Genomic DNA, 20,794 nt, shown 5'->3' on the forward strand with positions numbered 1-20,794 from the left:
ACAGAAAGTTCATCGGGATTGAATACAAAGATCACAATACCAACCTAAACACAAGAAGGGTGAATCGTCTAAGAATATGTGGGTTGAGCGGCTCCTGGGAGCCTAGTATTAGATTCGGATGCACCAGTGCAGGTTTACTGAATCCCTTGGACTTTGACATTGACCATTAGACACAGAAATTGCATCGGGATAAATTCAAACGGCACAATGCCGACTTAAGTACAAGAAGAGTGAATCTTCTAAGAGTTTGAGCTTTGAGCGGCTCCTGGGAGACCAGTATTAGAATCTGATGCACCATTGCAGGTTTACTGTATCTATTGGACGTTCACATTGACCATGAAACACAGAAATTGCATCGGGATTGAATACAAAATGCACAATGCCGACTTAAGTACAAGAAGAACGAATCTTCTAAGAGTTTGAGGTACGAGCGGCTCCTGGGTGACCAGTATTAGAGTCGGATGCACCAGTGCAGGTTTACTGTATCCCTTGGACCTTTACATTGACCATGAAACACAGAAATTGCATCTGGATTGACGACTAAAGGCAGAATGCCGTCTTAAGTACAAGGAGATTGCATCGTCTAAGAGTTTGTGATTTGAGCGGCTCCTGGGAGAACAGTATTAGATTCCGATGCACCAGTGCAGGTTTACCGTAACCCTTGGACCTTCACATTGACCATGAAACACAGACATTGCATCGGGACTGAGTACAATAGGCACAATGCCGACTTAAGTACAAGAAGAGTGAATCTTCAAGAAATTTCGGGTTTGAGCGGCTCGTGTGAACCTAGTAATAGATTCCGATGCACCAGTGCAGGTGTACTGTATCCCTTGGACCTTTACATTGACCATGAAAAACAGAAAGTTCATCGGGATTGAATACAAAGATCACAATACCAACCTAAACACAAGAAGAGTGAATCGTCTAAGAATATGTGGGTTGAGCGGCTCCTGGGAGCCCAGTATTAGATTCGGATGCACCAGTGCAGGTCTACTGAAACCCTTGGACTTTGACATTGACCATGAGACACAGAAATTGCATCGGGATAAATTCAAACGGCACAATGCCGACTTAAGTACAAGAAGAGTGAATCTTCTAAGAGTTTGAGCTTTGAGCGGCTCCTGGGAGACCAGTATTAGAATCTGGTGCACCATTGCCCAGAAATTGCATCAGGATTGAATACAAAATGCACAATGCCGACTTAAGTAGAAGTAGAACGAATCTTCTAAGAGTTTGTGGTACGAGTGGCTCCTGGGTGACCAGTGTTAGATTCGGATGCACCAGTGCAGGATTACTGTATCCCATGGACCTTCGCATGGACCATGAAACAAAGAAATAGCATCGGGATTGAATACAAAAGGCACAATGCCGACTTAAGTACAAGAAGAGTGAATCTTCTAAGAGTTTGTGCTTTGAGCGGCTCCTGGGGGACCAGTATTAGATTCCGATGCTCCAGAGCAGGTTTACTGTATCCCTTGGTCCTTCACATTGTCCATGAAACACAGAAATTGCTTTGGGATTGAATACAAGTGCACAATACAGACTTAAGTACAAGAAGAGTGAATCGTCTAAGAGTTTGTGCTTTGAGCGACTCCTGAGACACCAGTATTAGATTCCGATGGACCAGTCTAGGTTTACTGTATCTCCTGGACCTTCACATTGACCATGAAACACAGAAATTGCATCGGGATTGAATACAAAAGGCACAATGCCAAATTAAGTACAAGAAGGGTGATCTCCTATGAATTAGTTCTTTGGGCGGCACCTGGAAGACTGGTATTAGATTCCAATGGACCAGTTCAAGTTTACTGTATCCCTTGGACCTTCACATTCACCATGAAACGCAGAAATTGCATCGGGATTGAATACAAAAGCACAATGCCGACTAATTACAAGAAGAGTGAATCTTCTAAGTTTGTGTGCTTTGAGCGGCTCTTGGGAGACTAGTATTTGATTCCCATGCACCAGTGGAGGTTTACTTATCTCGTGGACCCTCACATTGACCATGAAACACAGAAATTGATTCGGGATTGAATACAAAGGGCACAACGATGACCTAAGTACAAGAAGAATGAATCTTCTAATAGTTTATGATTTGAGCGGCTCCTGGGAGACCAGTATTGGATACCGATGCACCAGTGCAGGTTTACTTGACGCCATGGTCCTTCACCTTTACCATGAAACACAGAAATTGCATCGGGATCGAATACAAAAGTAACAATGCCTAATTAAGTACAAGAACAGCGAATCTTCTAAGAGTTTGTGCTTTGAGCGACTCCTGAGTGACCAGTCTTAGATTCCGATGCAACAGTGCAGGTTTACTGTATCCCTTTGACCTACACATTAACCATGAAACACAGAAATTGCATCGCAATCGAAAGCAAAATGCACAATGCCAACTTATGTACGAGAAGAGCGAATCTTCAAAGAGTTTGTGCTTTGAGCGTCTGCTGGGAGACCAGCATTAGATTCCGATGGACCAGTGCAGGCTTACTGTATACCTTGGATCTTCACATTGACCATGAAACACAGATATTGCATCGGCATTGAACAAAAAAGGCACAACGACGACTTAAGTACAGGAGGAGTGAATTTTCTCAGAGATTGTGCTTTGAGCGGCTCCTGGGAGGCCACTATTAGATTCCGATGCACCAGTGCAGGTTTACTTGACGCCTTAGTCCTTCACATTGGCCATGAAATACAGATATTGCATTGGGATAGAATACAAAATGCACATTGCCTACTTAAGTACAAGAAGATCGAACCTTCTAAGAGTTTGTGCTATGAAGGGCTCCTGGGAGACCAGTATTAGATTCCGATGCACTAGTGCAGGTTTACTGTATTCCTTGGACCTTCACATTAACCATGAAACACAGTAATTGCATTGGGATTGAACACAAACTGCACATTGCCGACTTAAGTACAAGAAGAGTGAATCTTCTAATTGTTTGTGTTTTGAGCGGCTCCTGGGAGACCAGTATTAGATTCCGATGGACCAGTGCGGGTTTACTGTATATCTTGGACCTTCACATTAACCATGAATCGCAGATATTGCATCGCGATTGAATACAAAAGGCACAATGACGACTTAAGTACAGGAAGAGTAAATCTTCTCAGAGTTTGTGTTTTGAGCGGCCGCTGGGAGACCAGTATAAGATTCCGATGCACCAGTGCTTGTTTACCTTACCCCTTGGACCTTCACATTGACCATGAAACACAGAAATTGCATCGGGATTGAATACACAAAGCACAATGCCGACTTAAGTACAAGAAGAGTGAGTCTTCTAGGAATTTCGGCTTAGAGCGGCTCGTGCGAAACTAGTATTTGATTCCGATGCACCAGTGGAGGATTACTGTCTCCCTTGGACCTTCACATTGACAATGAAATACAGAAATTGCATCGGGATTGAATACAAAACGCACAATGCCGACTTAAGTACAAGAAGAACGAATCTTCTTAGAGTTTGTGGTATGAGCAGCTCCTGGGAAACCAGTATTAGATTCCGATGCACCAGTGCAGGTTTACTGTATCCCATGGACCTTCACATGGACCATGAAACACAGAAATTACATCGGGATTGAATACAATAGGCACAATGATGACTTAAGTACAAGAAGAGTCAATCACTCAAGAGTTTGTGCTTTGAGTGGCACATGGGAGACCAGTATTAGATTCCGATACACCAGTGCAGATTTACCGTATCCCTTGGACCTTTACATTGACCATGAAACACAGAAATTGCATCTGGATTGACGACTAAAGGCAGAATGCCGTCTTAAGTACAAGGAGATTGCATCGCCTAAGAGTTTGTGATTTGAACGGCTCCTGGGAGCCCAGTATTAGATTCGGATGCACCAGTGCAGGTTTACTGAATCCCTTGGACTTTGACATTGACCATGAGACACAGAAATTGCATCGGGATTAATTCAAACGGCACAATGCCGACTTAAGTACAAAAAGAGTGAATCTTCTAAGAGTTTGAGCTTTGAGCGGCTCCTGGGAGACCAGTATTAGAATCTGATGCACCATTGCAGGTTTACTGTATCTATTGGACGTTCACATTGACCATGAAACCCAGAAATTGCATCGGGATTGAATACAAAACGCACAATGCCGACTTAAGTACAAGAAGAGTGAATCTTCTAAGAGTTTGTGCTTTGAGCGGCTCCTGGGGGACCAGTATTAGATTCCGATGAGCCAGAGCAGGTTTACTGTTTCCCTTCGACCTTCACATTGACCATGAAACACAGAAATTACATCGTGATAGAATACAAAAGGCACATTGCCGACTTAAGGCTAGAAGAGTGAATTTTCTAACAATTGTGATTTGAGCGGCTGCTGGGAGACTGGTATTAGATTCCGATGCACCAGTGCAGGTTTAGTGTGTACCTTGGACCTTCACATCGACCATGAAACAATAAATTATATCGGGATTGAATACAAAAGGCAAAATGCCGACTTAAGTTCAAGAGGAGTGAATCTTCTAAGAGTTGGTGCTTTGAGCGGTTCCTGGGTGACCAGTATTAGATTCAGATGCACCAGTGTAGGTTTACCGTCTCCCTCGGACCTTCATATTGACCATGAAACATTGCATTGGGATTGAATAGAAAAGGCACAATGCCGACTTAAGTACAACAAGAGTGAATCTTCTAAGAGTTTATGTTTTGTGCGGTGCCTGGGAGACCAGTATCAGATTCCGATGCTGCAGTGCAGGTTTACTGTATCCATTGGACCTTCACATAGAAAATGAAACACAGAAGTTGCATCGGGACTGAATACAAAAGGCACAATGCCGACTTAAGTACAATTAGAGTGATTCTTCTAAGAGTTTGTGGTTTGAGCGGCTCCTGGGAGACCAGTATTAGATTCCGATGCACCAGTGCAGATTTACTGAATCCCTACGTCCTTGACATTGACCATGTGACACAGAAATTGCATCTGGATTGATTCAAACACCACAATGCCGACTTAAGTAAAAGAAGAGTGAATCTTCTAAGAGCTTGTGATTTGAGCGGCTCCTGGGAGACCAGTATTAGATTCTGATGCACCAGTGCAGGTTTACTGTATCTATTGGCCGTTCACATTGACCATGAAACACAGAAATTGCATCGGGATTGAATACAAATGGCACAATGCCGACTTAAGTACAAGAAGAGTGAATTTTCTAGGAATGTCGGCTTTGGTCGCCTTCTGTGAAACTAGTAATAGATTCCGATGCACCAGTGCAGGTGTACTGTATCCCTTGGTCCTTTACATTGTCCATGAAACACAGAAAGTGCATCGGGATTGAATACAAAGTTCACAATACCAACCTAAACGCATGAAGAGTGAATCTTGTAAGGATTTGTGTGTTGAGCGGTTCCTGGGAGACCAGTATTAGATTCGGATGCACCAGTGCTGGTTTACTGAATCCCTTGGACCTTGACATTGACCATGAGGCACAGAGATTGCATCGGGATTAATTCAAACGGCACAATGCCGACTTAAGTACAAGAAGAGTGAATCTTCTAACAGTTTGAGCTTTGAGCGGCTCCTGGGAGACCAGTATTAAATTCTGATGCACCAGTGCAGGTTTACTGTATCTATTGTACGTTCACATTGACCATGAAACACAGAAATTGCATCGGTATTGAATACAAATGTCACAATGCCGACTTAGTACAAGAAGAGTGAATATTCTAAGAGCTTGTGCTTTGAGCGGCTCCTGGGAGACCGGAATTTGATTCCGATGCACCAGTGGAGCTTTACTGCATCCCTTGGACCTTCACATTGACCATGAAACACAGAAATTGCATCGGGATTGAAATCAAAATGCACAATTACGACATAAGTACAAGAAGAACGAATCTTCTAAGAATTTGTGGTATGAGCGGCTCCTGGGAGACCAGTATTAGATTCCGATGAACCAGTGCAGGTTTACTGTAACCCTTGGACCTTCACATTGACCATGATACACAGAAATAGTTACTGGATTGAATACAGAGGCCACAATGCCGACTTAAGTACAAGAAGTGTGAATCGTCTAAGAGTTTGTGCTTTGAGCGGCTCCTGGGAGACCAGTATTGGATTCCGACGCACCAGTGCAGGTTTACTGTATCCCTTGGACCTTCACATTGACCATGAAACACAAAAATTGCAACGAGATTGAATACAAAATTCTCAATGCCTACTTAAGTACAAGAAGAGTGAATCACCTAAGAGTTTGTGTTTTAGCGGCTCCTGGGAGACCAGTATTAGATTCCGATGAACCACTGCAGGTTTACTGTATACCTTGGACTTTCACATTGACCATAAAACCCAGGAATTGCGTCGGGATTGAATATAAATAACACAATGCCGACTTAAGTACAAGAAGAGTGAATCTTCTAAGAGTTTCTCCTTTGAGCGGCTCCTGGGAGACAAGTATTCGATTACGATGCACCTGTGAAGGTTTACTGTTTCCACTGGACTTTCACATTGACCATGAAACACAGAAATTGCAACGAGATTGAAAACCAAACGCACAATGCCGACTTAAGTAGAAGGAGAGTGAATCTTCTAAGAATTTGTGTTTCGAGGGGCTACTAGGGGACCAGTATTAGATTCCGATACACCAGTGCAGGTTTACTGTATCCTGTGGACCTTCATATTGACCATGAAACACAGAAATTGCATCGCGATTGAACACAAAAGGCACAATGCCAACTTGAGTTCAAGTAGAGTGAATCTTCTATGAGTTTGTGCTATGAGCGGCTCCTGGGAGACCAGTATTAGATTCCGATGCACCAGTGCAGGTTTTCTGTATCCCTTGGACCTTCACATTGACCATGAAACACAGAAATTGCGTCGGGATTGAATACAAATGTCACAATGCCGACTTAGTACAATTAGAGTGAATATTCTAAGAGTTTGTGCTTTGAGCCTCGCCTGGGAGACCAGTACTTGATTCCGATGCACCAGTGGAGGTTTACTGTATCCCTTGGACCTTCACATTGACCATGAAACACAGAAATTGCATCGGGATTGAATACAAAATGCACAATTACGACATAAGTACAACAAGAACGAATCTTCTAAGAGTTTGTGGTATGAGCGGCTCCTGGGAGACCAGTATTAGATTCTGATGCACAAGTGCAATTTTGCTGCATCCCATGGACCTTCACATGCAACATGAAACACAGAAATTGCATCGGGATTGAATTCAAAAGGCACAATGCCGACTTAAGTACAAGAAGAGTGAATCTTCTAAGAGTTTGTGCTTTGAGCGGCTCCTGGGAGACCAGTATTACATTCCGATGCACCAGTGCAGGTTTTCTGTATCCCTTGGACCTTCACAAATACCATGTAACAGAGAAATTGCATCGAGATTGAATACAAAATGCAAAATGCCGACTAAAGTACAAGAGCAGTCAATCTTCTAAGAGTTTGTGCTTTGAGCGGCTCCTGGGCTACCAGTATTAGATTCAGATGCACCGTTGCAGGTTTACTGTATCCTTTGGAACTTCACATTGACGATGAAATACAGAAATTGCATCGGAATTAAATGAAAAATGCCCAATGGCGACTTAAGTACAAGAAGAGTGAATCTTCTAAGAGTTTGTGCTTTGAGCGGTTCCAGGGCGACCAGTATTAGATTCCGATGCACCAGTGGAGGTTCACAGTGTCCCTTGGACCTTTACAATGACCATGAAACAGATAAATTGCATCGAGATTGAATACAAAAGGCAATATGCAGACTTAAGTGAAAGAGGAGTGAATCTTCTAAGAGTTTCTGCTATGAGGTGCTCCTGGGAGACCAGTATTAGATTCTGATGCAATAGTGCATGTTTACTGAATTCCTTGGAACTTCACATTGACGATGAAACACAGAAATTGCATCGAAATTGAATAGAACAGGCACAATGCCGACTTAAGTACAAGAAGAGTGAATCTTCTAACAGTTTGTGATTTGAGCGGCTCCTGAGAAACCAGTATTAGATTACGATACACCAGTGCAAGTTTCCCGTCACCCTTGGAACTTCACATTGACCATGAAACACAGAAATTGAGTTGGGCTTGAATACAAAGGGCACAATGCCGATTAAAGTACAAGAAGAATGAATCTTCTAAGAGTTTGTGTTTTGAGCGGTTGCTGGGAAACCAGTATTAGATTCCGATGCACCTGTGCAAGTTTACTGTATCCCTTGGACGTTCACATTGATCATGAAACACAGAATTTGCATCGGGATTGAATACATAATGCACAAAGAGTGAATCTTCTACGAGTTTGTGCTTTGAGCGGCTCCTGGGAGACCAGTATTAGATTCAGATGCACCAATGCACGTTTACTGTATACCTTGGACCTTCACATTGACCATGAAACACAGAAATTACATCGTGACGGAATACAAAAGGCACAATGCCGACTTCAGTGCAATAAGAGTGAATCGACTAAGAGTTTGTGATTTGAGCGGCTCCTGGGAGGCCATTATTAGATTCCGATGCCCAAGTGCAGGTATACTGCATCCCTTGGACCTTCACATTGACAATGAAACACAGAAAGTGCATCGGGATTGAATACAAAAGGCACAATGCCGACTTAGGTACAAGAAGAGTGAATCTTCTAAGCGTTTGTGTTTTGAACGGTTCCTGGGAGACCAGTATCAGATTTCGATGCACCAGTGCTGGTTTACTGTATCCATTGGACCTTCACATTCACCATTAAACACAGAATTTGCATTAGGACTGAATACAAAATGCACAAAGCCGACTTAAGTACAATAAGAGTGAATCGTCTAAGACTTTAGGTTTGAGCGGCTTCTGGGAGAGCAGTATTAGATTCCGGTGAACAAGTGGAGGTTTACTGCATCACTTGGACCTTCACATTGACCATGAAACACAGAACGTGCATCGAGATCGAATACAAAATGCACGATGCCGACGTAACTAAAAGAAGAGTTAATCTTCGAAGACTTTGCGTTTCGAGCTCCTCCTGGGAGACCAGTGTTATATTCCGAAGCATCAGTGCACGTTTACTGTATACCTTGGACCTTCACATTGACCTTGAATCTCAGAAATTGCATCGGTATTGAATCATAAGGCACAATGCCGATTAAGTACAAGAATAGTGAATATACTAAGAGTTTGTGCTTTGAGCGGCTCCTGGGAAACCAGTATTTGATACCGATGCACCAGTGCAGGTTTACTGTATCCCTTGGACTTTCACATTGACCATGAAACACAGAAATTGCATCGGGATTGAATACAAAATGCAAAATGCCGATTTAAGTACAAAAGGAGTGAATCTTCTAAGAGTTTTTGCTTTGAGCGACTCCTCGGAGACCAGTATTAGTTTCCGATGCACCAGTGCAGGTTTACTGTATCCCTTGGTCCTTCACATTGACCATGAAACTCAGAAAATGAATTGGGATTGAATACAAATGGCACAATGCCGACGTAAGTACAGTAAGAGTGAATCTTCTATGAGTTTGTGTTTGGAGCGGCTCCTGGGAGTCCGATATTAGTTTCTGATACTCCAGTGCAGGTTTACTGTATCCCTTGGACCTTCACATTGACGATGAAACACAGAAATTGCATCGGGATTGAATACAAAAGGCACAATGCCTACTTGAGTACAAGAAGAGTGAATCTTCTAACAGTTTGTGATTTGAGCGGCTTCTGGGACAACAGCATTAGATTTTGATGCAACATTGCAGGTTTACCGTACCCCTTGGCCATTCACAATGACCATGAAGCACAGAAATTGCATCGGGATTGAATACAATTGGCACAACGCCGACTGAAGTGCAAGAAGAAAGAATCTTCGAATAGATTGTGCTTTGAGCGGCTCCTGGGAAACCAGTATTAGATTCCGATGCTCCAGTGCAGGTTTACTGTATCCCTTGCACCTTCACATTGACCATGAAACACAGAAATTGCATCAGGATTGAATACAAAAGGCACAATGCTGACTTAAGTGCAAGAAGAGTGATTCTTGTAGAAGCTAGTGCGTTAGGTGGTTCCTGGGAGACCAGTATTAGATTCCGATGAACCAGTGCAGGTTTACTGTAACCCTTGGACCTTCACATTGACCATGATACACAGAAATAGTTACAGGATTGAATACAGAAGGCACAATGCCGATTTAAGTACAAGAAGTGTGAATCGTCTAAGAGTTTGGGCTTTGAGCGGCTCCTGGGAGACCAGTATTAGATTCCAATGCTCCAGTGCAGGTTTACTGTATCCCTTCGACCTTCACATTGACAATTAAACACAAAAATTGCATCGTGATAGAATACAAAAGGCACAATGCCGACTTAATGGCTAGAAGAGTGAACCTTCTAAAAGTTTGTGATTTGAGCGCCTGCTGGGAGACTTGTATTAGATTCAGACGCACCAGTGCCGGTTTAGTGTATACCTTGGTCCTTCACGTTGACCATGAAACTAATACATTACATCGGGATTGAATACAAAAGCATAATGCCGACTTAAGTACAAAAAGAGTGAATCTTCTAAAAGTTGGTGCTTTGAGCGGTTCCTGGGAGACCAGTATTAGATTCAGATGCACCAGAGTAGGTTTACCGTCTCCCTCGGACCTTCATATTGACCATGAAACACAGAAATTGCATTGGGATTGGATAGTAAAGGCACAATTCCGACTTAAGTACAAGAAGAGTGAATCTTCTAAGAATTTGTGCTTTGAGCGGCTCCAGGGCGACCAGTATTAGATTCCGATGCACCAGTGCAGACTTACTGAATCCCTAGGACCTTGACATTGACCATGAGACACAGAGATTGCATCCGGATTAATTCAAACGCCACAATGCCGACTTTAGTACAAGAAGAGTGATTCTTCTATGAGCTTGTGATTTGAGCTGCTCCTGGGAGACCAGTATTAGATTATGATGCACCAGTGCTGGTTTACTGTATCTATTGGACGTTCACATTGACCATGAAACACAGAAATTGCATCGGGATTGAATTCAAAAGCACAATGCCGACTTAGTACAAGAAGAGTGAATATCTAAGAGTTTGTGCTTTGAGCGGCTCCAGGGAGACCAGTATTGGATTCCCATGCACCTGTGCAGATTTACTGAATCCCTAGGACCTTGAAATTGACCATGAGACACAGAGATTGCATTGGGTTTAATTCAAACGCCACAATGCCGACTTAAGTACAAAAAGAGTGAATCTTCTAAGAACTTGTGTTATGAGCGGCTCCTGGGAGACGGAATTAGATTCTGATGCACCAGTGCACGTTTACTCTATCTATTGGATGTTCACATTGACCATGAAACTTAGAAATTGCATCGGGATTGAATACAAAATGCACAATGCCGACTTAACTACAAGTAGAGTGAATCTTCTAAGAGTTTGTGTTTTGAGCGGCTCCTGGGAGACCAGTATTAGATTCCAATGCACCAGTGGAGGTTCACAGTGTCCCTTGGACCTTTACAATGACCATGAAACAGATAAATTGCATCGAGATTGAATACAAAAGGCAATATGCAGACTTAAGTGAAAGAGGAGTGAATCTTCTAAGAGTTTCTGCTATGAGGTGCTCCTGGGAGACCAGTATTAGATTCTGACGCACCAGTGCATGTTTACTGAATTCTTTGGAACTTCACATTGACGATGAAACACAGAAATTGCATCGGAATTGAATAGAAAAGGCTCAATGCCGACTTAAGTACAAGAAGAGTGAATCTTCTAACAGTTTGTGATTTGAGCGGCTCCTGAGAAACCAGTATTAGATTACGATACACCAGTGCAAGTTTATCGTCACCCTTGGAACTTCACATTGACCATGAAACACAGAAATTGGTTGGGCTTGAATACAAAGGGCACAATGCCGATTAAAGTACAAGAAGAGTGAATCTTCTAAGAGTTTGTGTTTTGAGCGGTTGCTGGGAAACCAGTATTAGATTCCGATGTACCTGTGCAAGTTTACTGTATCCCTTGGACGTTCACATTGATCATGAAACACAGAATTTGCATCGGGATTGAATACATAATGCACAAAGAGTGAATCGTCTAAGAGTTTGTGCTTTGAGCGGCTCCTGGGAGACCAGTATTAGATTTTGATGCACCAGTGCAGGTTTACCGTACCCCTTGGACATTCACATTGACCATGAAACACAGAAATTGCATCGGGATTGAATACAATTTGCACAACGCCGACTGAAGTGAAAGAAGAGTGAATCTTCGAATAGATTGTGCTTTGACCGGCTCCTGGGAGAACAGTATTAGATTCCGATGCTCCAGTGCAGGTTTACTGTATCGCTTGCACCTTCACATTGACCATGAAACACAGAAATTGCATCAGGATTGAATACAAAAGGTACAATGCTGACGTAAGTGCAAGAAGAGTGCTTCTTCTAGGAGTTAGTGCGTTAGGTGGTTCCTGGGAGACCAGTATTAGATTCCGATGAACCAGTGCAGGTTTACTGTAACCCTTGGACCTTCACATTGACCATGATACACAGAAATAGTTACTGGATTGAATACAGAAGTCACAATGCCGACTTAAGTACAAGAAGTGTGAATCGTCTAAGAGTTTGGGCTTTGAGCGGCTCCTGGGAGACCAGTATTAGATTCCGATGAACCACTGCAGGTTTACTGTAACCCTTGAACCTTCACATTGACCATGATACAGAGAAATAGTTTCGGGATTGAATACAGAAGGCACAATGCCGACTTAAGTACAAGAAGAGTGAATCTTCTAAAAGTTAGTGCTTTGAGCGGCTCCTGGGTGACCAGTATTAGATTCCGATACACCAGTGCAGGTTTACTGTATCCCTTTTACCTTCACATTGACCATGAAACACAGAAATTGCATCAGGATTGAATACAAAAGGCACAATGCTGACTTAAGTGCTAGAAGAGTGAACTCCTAAGGGTTAGTGCGTTGAGCGGCTCCTGGGTGACCAGTATTAGTTTCCGATGCACCAGTGCAGGTTTACTGTATACCTTGGACTTTCACATTGACCATAAAACCCAGGAATTGCGTCGGGATTGAATATAAATGGCACAATGCCGACTTAAGTACAAGAAGAGTGACTCTTCTAAGAGTTTCTCCTTTGAGCGGCTCCTGGGAGACCAGTATTCGATTCCGATGCACCTGTGAAGGTTTACTGTATCCCTTGGACATTCACATTGCCCATGAAACACAGAAATTGCAACGGGATTGAAAACCAAACGCACAATGCCGACTTAAGTACAAGGAGAGTGAATCTTCTAAGATTTTCTCTTTTGAGCGGCTCCTGGGAGTCCAGTATTAGATTCCGATGCCCCTGTGATGGTTTACTGTATCCCTTGGACCTTCACATTGACCATGATGCACAGAAATTGCATCGGGATTGAATACAAAATGTTCAGTGCCGACTTAAGTACAAGAAGAGTGAATCTTCTTTGAGTTTATGGTATGAGCTGCTCCTGGGAGACCAGTATTAGATTCCGCTGCACCAGTGCAGGTTTACTGTATTCCTTGGACCCTCGTATTAACTGTGAAACACAGAAATTGCTTCGGGATTGAATACAAAAATATTAATAACAACCTAAGTAGAGGGAGAGTGAACCTTCTAAGAGTTTGTGCTTTGAGCTGCTCCTGGGAGACCAGTATTAGATTCCGATGCGCCAGTGCAGGTTTTATGAATCCCTTGGACCCTCACATTGACCATGAGACGAAAAAATTGCATCGGGAATCAATACAAAAATCACAATGCCGACTTTAGTACAAGAAGATTGAATCTTCTAAGAGTTACTGCCTTGAGCGGGTGCTCGGAGACCAGTATTAGATTGCGATGCACCAGTGCACATGTTTACTGTATCCCTTGGACTATCACATTGACCATGAAACACAGAAATTGCATCGGGATTGAATACAAAAGGCTTAATCCTACCTAAGTACAAAAAGAGTGAATTATCTAAGAATTTGAGCTTTGAGCTGCTCCTGGGAGACAAGTATTGGATTCCGATGCACCAGTGCTGTTTTACTGTATCCCTTGGACCTTATCATTTACCATGAAACACAGAAATAGCATCGGGATTGAATACCAAAGGCACAATGCCGACTTAAGTTCAAGAAGATTGAATCTTTCAAGAGTTTGTGTTTCGAGAGGCCCCTGCGAAACCAGTATTAAATTCCGATGCACCAGTGTAGGTTTACTGTATTCCTTGGACCTTCACATTGACAATGAAACACAGAAATTGCATCGCGATTGAACACAAAAGGAACAATGCCGACTTATGTACAAGGAGAGTAAATCTTCTAAGACTTTGTGCTTTGAGCTGCTCCTGCGAGACCAGTATTAGATTCCGATGCACCAGTGCAGATTTACTGTACCCCTTGGACTTTCATATTGACCATGAAACACAGAATATGCATCGGGATTGAATACAAAAGGCACAATGCTGACATATGTGCAAGGAGAGTGAATCTTCTAAAAGCTTCTGCTTTGAGCGGCTCCTGGGATACCAGTTTTAGAATCCGATGCACCAGCGCAGGATTACTGTATCCCTTCGACTTTCACATTGACCATGAAACACAGATATAGCATCGGGATTGAATACATAGGGCACAATGCCGACTTAAGTACAATTAGAGTTAATCTTCTAAGAGTTTGTGCTTTGAGCGGCTACTGGGAGACCAGTATTAGATTCCGCTGCACCAGTGCAGGTTTACTGTATTCCTTGGACCCTCATATTAACTGTGAAACACAGAAATTGCTTCGGGATTGCTTACAAAAATCTTAATAACTTCCCAAGTAGAGGGAGAGTGAACCTTCTAAGAGTTTGTGCTTTGAGCTGCTCCTGGGAGACCAGTATTAGATTCCGATGCACCAGTTCAGGTTTACTGTATCCCTTGGACCTTCTCGTTCACCATGAAACTCAGAAATTGAATCGCGATTGAATACAAAAATCACAATGCCGGCGTAAGTTCAAGACGAGTGAATCTTCCAAGAGTTTGTGCTTTGAGCGGCTCCTGGGTGACCAGTATTAGATTTCGATGCACCAGTTCAGGTTAACTGAATCCCTTGGACCTTCACATTCACCATGAGTCACAGAAATTTCATCATGATTGAACACAAAAGGCACAATGCAGACTTAAGTATAAGAAGAGTGAATCTTCTAAGAGTTTGTGTTTCGAGCTACTCCTGGGAGACCAGTATTAAAATCTGATGAACCAGTACAGGTTTACTGTATCCTTTGGACCCTCATATTGACCATAAAGCACACAAATTGCATCGCAATTGAACACAAAAGGCATAATGAAGACTTAAGTACAAATAGAGTGAATCTTGTAAGATATTGTGCTTTGAGCGGCTCCTGGGAGACCAGTATTAGATTCCGAAGCACCAGTGCAGGTTTAGTGAACCCCTTGGACCCTCACATTGACCATGAGACGAAAAAATTGCATCGGGAATCAGTACAAAAATCACAATGCCGACTTTAGTACAAGAAGAGTGAATCTTCTAAGAGTTACTGCTTTGAGCGGGTGCTAGGAGACCATTATTAGTTAGCGATGCACCAATGCACATGTTTACTGTATCCCTTGTCTATCACATTGCCCATGAAACACAGAAATTGCATCGGAATTGAATACAAAAGGCTTAATCCTGCCTAAGTACAAAAAGAGTGAATTATCTAAGAATTTGAGCTTTGAGCTGCTCCTGGGAGGCAAGTATTAGATTCCGATGCACCAGTGCTGTTTTATTGTATCCCTTGGACCTTATCATTTAAAATTGAAACACAGAAATAGCATCGGGATTGAATACCAAAGGCACAATGCCGACTTAAGTTCAAGAAGATTGAATCTTTCAAGAGTTTGTGTTTCGAGAGGCCCCTGCGAAACCAGTATTAAATTCCGATGCACCAGTGTAGGTTTACTGTATTCCTTGGACCTTCACATTGACAATGAAACACACAAATTGCATCGCGATTGAACACAAAAGCAACAATGCTGACTTATGTACAAGGAGAGTAAATCTTCTAAGACTTTGTGCTTTGAGCGGCTCCTGCGAGACCAGTATTAGATTCCGATGCACCAGTGCAGATTTACTGTACCCCTTGGACTTTCATATTGACCATGAAACACAGAATATGCTTCGGGATTGAATACAAAGGGCACAATGCTGACATATGTACAAGGAGAGTGAATCTTCTAAAAACTTCTGCTTTGAGCGGCTCCTGGGTTACCAGTTTTAGAATCCGATGCACCAGTGCAGGTTTACTGTATCCCTTCGACTTTCACATTGACCATGAAACACAGATATAGAATCGGGATTGAATACATAAGGCACAATGCCGACTTAAGTACAATTAGAGTTAATCTTCTAAGAGTTTGTGCTTTGAGCGGCTACTGGGAGACCACTATTAGATTCCGATGCACCAATGCAGGATAACTGTATCCCTTTTACTTTCACATCGGCCATAAAACACAGAAATTGCGCCGGGATTGAATTCAAATGGCACAATGCCGACTTAAGTACAAGAAGAGTGAATCATCTAACAGTTAGTGCTTTGAGCGGCTCCTAGGAGACCAGTATTAGATTTCGATCACCAGTGCAGTTTTACTGAATCCCTTGGATTTTAACATTGACCATGAAACATAGAAATTGCATTGGGATTCAATACATAAGGCTCAATGCCGACTTCAGCACAAGAGGAGTGAATCTTCTAATAGTTTGTGCTTTGAGCGGCTCCTGGGAGACCATTTTTACATTCCGATGCTCCAGTCCTGGTTCACTGTATCCCTTGGACCTTCACATTGATCATGAAACACAGAAATGGCATCGCGATTCAATACAAAAAGCACAATGCCGACTTAAGTACAAGATGAGTAAATCCTCTAAGAATTTGTGATTTGAGCGGCTCCTGGGATACCAGTATTAGATTCCGATGCACCAGAACAGGTTTACTGTATCGCTTGGACCTTCACATTGACCATGAAACACAGAAATTGCATAGCGATTGAATACAAAAGACACAATGCCGACTTAATTTCATGTTGAGTGAATCTTCTAAGAGTTCATGTTTTGAGCGGCTCCTGGGAGTCCGGTATTAGATTCCGATGCACATGTGCGGGATAACTGCATCCCTTGGACCTTCACATTGACCATGAGACACAGAAATTGCATCGTGATTGAATACAAAATGCACAATTCCGACTTAAGTACAAGAAGAGTGAATCTTCTTAGAGACTGTGCAATGAGGTACTCCTCAGAGACCAGTATTAGATTCCGTTGCTCCAGTGCAGATTTACTGTATCCCTTGGACCGTCACATTGACCGTGAAAAACAGAAATTGCATCGGGATTGAATACAAAAGGAACAATGCCGACTCAAGTACAAATAGAATGAATCTTCTACGAGTTACTGCTTTGAGCGGCTCCTCGTAGACCAGTATAAGATTCCGATGCACCAGTGCAGGTTTACTGTATCTCTTGGACATTCACATTGACGATGAAACACAGAAATTGCATCGGGATTGAATACAAAGGGCTTAATGCCGACTTTAGTACAAGAAGAGTGAATCTTCTAAGCGTTTCACATTTGAGCGGATCCTGGGAGACCAGTATTAGATGCCGATGCACCTGTGTAGGTTTACTGTATCCACTGGACCTTCATACTGCCCATGAAACACAGAAATTGCATCTGGATTGAATACCAAAAGCACAATGCCGACTTAAGTACTAGAAGAGTGAATCTTCTGAGTGTTTGTGCTTCGAGCGACTCCTGGGAGACCAGTATTAGATTGTGATGCACCGGTGCAGGTTCAATGTATCCGTTGGATCTTCACATTGACCATGAAACACAGTAATTGCATCGCGATTGAATACAAAAGACACAATGCCGACTCAAGTACAAGAAGAGTGTATCTTCTAAGAGTTACTGCATTGAGCGGCTCCTTGGAGACCAGTATTAGATTCCGATGCACCCGAGCAGATTTGGTGAATCCCTTGGACCCTCACATTGACCATAAGACACAGAAATTGAATCGGGATTGAATACAAAAGGCACAATGCCGACTTAAGTACAAGAAGAGTGAATCTTCTAAGGGTTTGTGCTATGAGCGGCTCCTGGGAGACCACTATTAGTTACCGATGCACCTGTACAGGATCACTGTATCCCTTGGCCCTTCACATTGACGATGAAACACAGAAATTGCATCAGGATTGAATACAAAATTCACAATGCTGACTTAAGTACAAGAGGAGTGAATCTTCTAAGAGTTTGTGCTTTAAGCGGCCCCTGGGAGACCAGCATTAGATTACGATGCACCAGTGCAGGTTTAGTGAATCCCTTGGACGTTCACACTGATCATGAAACTCCGAAATTGCATCGGGATTGAATGCAAAATGCTCTATGCCGACTCAATTACAAGAAGAGTAAATCTTATAAGAGTTTGTGCTTTGAGCGGCTCCTGGGAGACCAATATTACATTCCGATGCACCAGTGCAGATTTACTGTATCCCTTGGACTTTCACATTGACCATGAAACGCAGAATATGCATCGGGATTGAATACAAAAGGCGCAATGCCGAATTAAGTACAAGAAGAGTGATTCTTCTACGAGTTTGTGCTTTGAGCGGCTCCTGGGAGACCAGTATTAGATTCCGATGCACCAATGCAGTATAACAGTATCCCTCTTACTTTCACATCGGCCATAAAACACAGAAATTGCGTCGGGATTGAATTCAAATGGCACAATGCCGACTGAAGTACTTGAAGAGTGAATCTTCTAAGAGTTCCTCCTTTGAGCGGCTCCTGGGAGACCAGTATTAGATTTCGATGCACATGTGACGTTTTACTGTATCCTCTGGACCTTCACATTGCCCATGAAACACAGAAATTGCAACGGGATTGAATACCAAAGGCACAATGCCGACTTAAGTACAAGAAGAGTGAATCATCTAACAGTTTGTGCTTTGAGCGGCTCCTAGGAGACCAGTATTAGATTTCGATCACCAGTGCAGTTTTACTGTATCCCTTGGATTTTAACATTGACCATGAAACATAGAATATGCATCGGGATTCAATACATAAGGCTCAATGCCGACTTCAGTACAAGAGGAGTGAATCTTCTAATAGTTTGTGCTTTGAGCGGCTCCTGGGAGACCAGTTTTACATTCCGATGCACCAGTCCTGGTTCACTGTATCCCTTGGACCTTCACATTGATCTTAAAACACAGAAATGGCATCGCGATTCAATACAAAAAGCACAATGCCGACTTAAGTACAAGAAGAGTAAATCTTCTAAGAATTTGTGCTTTGAGCGGCTCCTGGGAGACCAGTTTTACATTCCGATGCACCAGTCCTGGTTCACTGTATCCCTTGTACCTTCACATTGATCATGAAACACATAAATGGCATCGCGACTCAATACAAAAAGCACAATGCCGACTTAAGTACAAGAAGAGTAAATCTTCTAAGAATTTGTGATTTGAGCGGCTCCTGGGAGACCAGTATTAGATTCCGATGCACCAGAACAGGTTTACTGTTTCGCTTGGACATTCACATTGACCATGAAACATAGAAATTGCATCGGGATTCAATACATAAGGCTCAATGCCGACTTCAGTACAAGAGGAGTGAATCTTCTAATACTTTGTGCTTGAGCGGCCCCTGGGAGACCAGTTTTACATTCCGATGCACCAGTCCTGGTTCACTGTATCCCTTGGACCTTCAAATTGATCATGAAACAGAGAAATGGCATCGCGATTAAATACACAAAGCACAATGACGACTTAAGTACAAGAAGAGTAAATCTTCTAAGAGTTTGTGCTTCGAGCGACGCCTGGGAGACCAGTATTAGATTCTGATGCACCAGTGCAGGTTCAATGTATCCCTTGGATCTTCACATTGACCATGAAACACAGTAATTGCATCGCGATTGAATACAAAATACACAATGCCGACACAAGTACAAGAAGAGTGTATCTTCTAAGAGTTACTGCTTTGAGCGGCTGCTCTCAGACCAGTATTAGATTCCTATGCACCAGTGCAGGTTTAGTGAATCCCTAGGACCCTAACATTGACCATGAGAGACAGAAATTGGATCGGGATTGAATACGAAAGGCACAATGCTGACTTAAGTACAAGAAGAGTGAATCTTCTAAGAATTTGTGCTTTGAGCAGCACCTGGGAGACCAGTATTAAATTCCGATGCACCCGTGCAGGTTTAGTGAATCCCTTGACCCTCACATTGACCATAAGACACAGAATTTGCATCGGGATTGAACACAAAAGGAACAATGCCGGCTTAAGTACAGGAAGAGCAAATCTTCTAAGACTTTGTGTTTTTAGCGGCTCCTTGGAGACCAGTATTAGATTCCGATGTACCCGTGCAGGTTTAGTGAATCCCTTGGACCCTCACATTGACCATAAGACACAGAAATTGCATCGGGATTGAACACAAAAGGAACAATGCCGACTTAAGTACAAGAAGAGCGAATCTTCTAAGACTTTGTGTTTTGAGCGGCTCCTTGGAGACCAGTGTTAGATTCCGATGCACCCGTGCAGGTTTAGTGAATCCCTTGGACAGTCACATTGACCATAAGACACATAAATTGCATCGGGATTGAATACAATAGGCACAATGCCGACTTAAGTACAAGAAGAGTGAATCTTCTAAGGGTTTGTGCTATGAGCGGCCCCTGGGAGACCACTATTAGTTACCGATGCACCTGTGCAGGTTCACTGTATCCCTTGGCCCTTCACATTGACGATGAAACACAGAAATTCCATCAGGATTGAATACAAAATTCACAATGCTGACTTAAGTACAAGAAGAGTGAATCTTCTAAGCGTTTGTGCTTTAAACGGCCCCTGG

The sequence above is a fragment of the Schistocerca piceifrons genome, chromosome 1 (genome assembly GCF_021461385.2).
Source record: "Schistocerca piceifrons isolate TAMUIC-IGC-003096 chromosome 1, iqSchPice1.1, whole genome shotgun sequence".
Lineage (NCBI taxonomy): Eukaryota > Metazoa > Arthropoda > Insecta > Orthoptera > Acrididae > Schistocerca > Schistocerca piceifrons.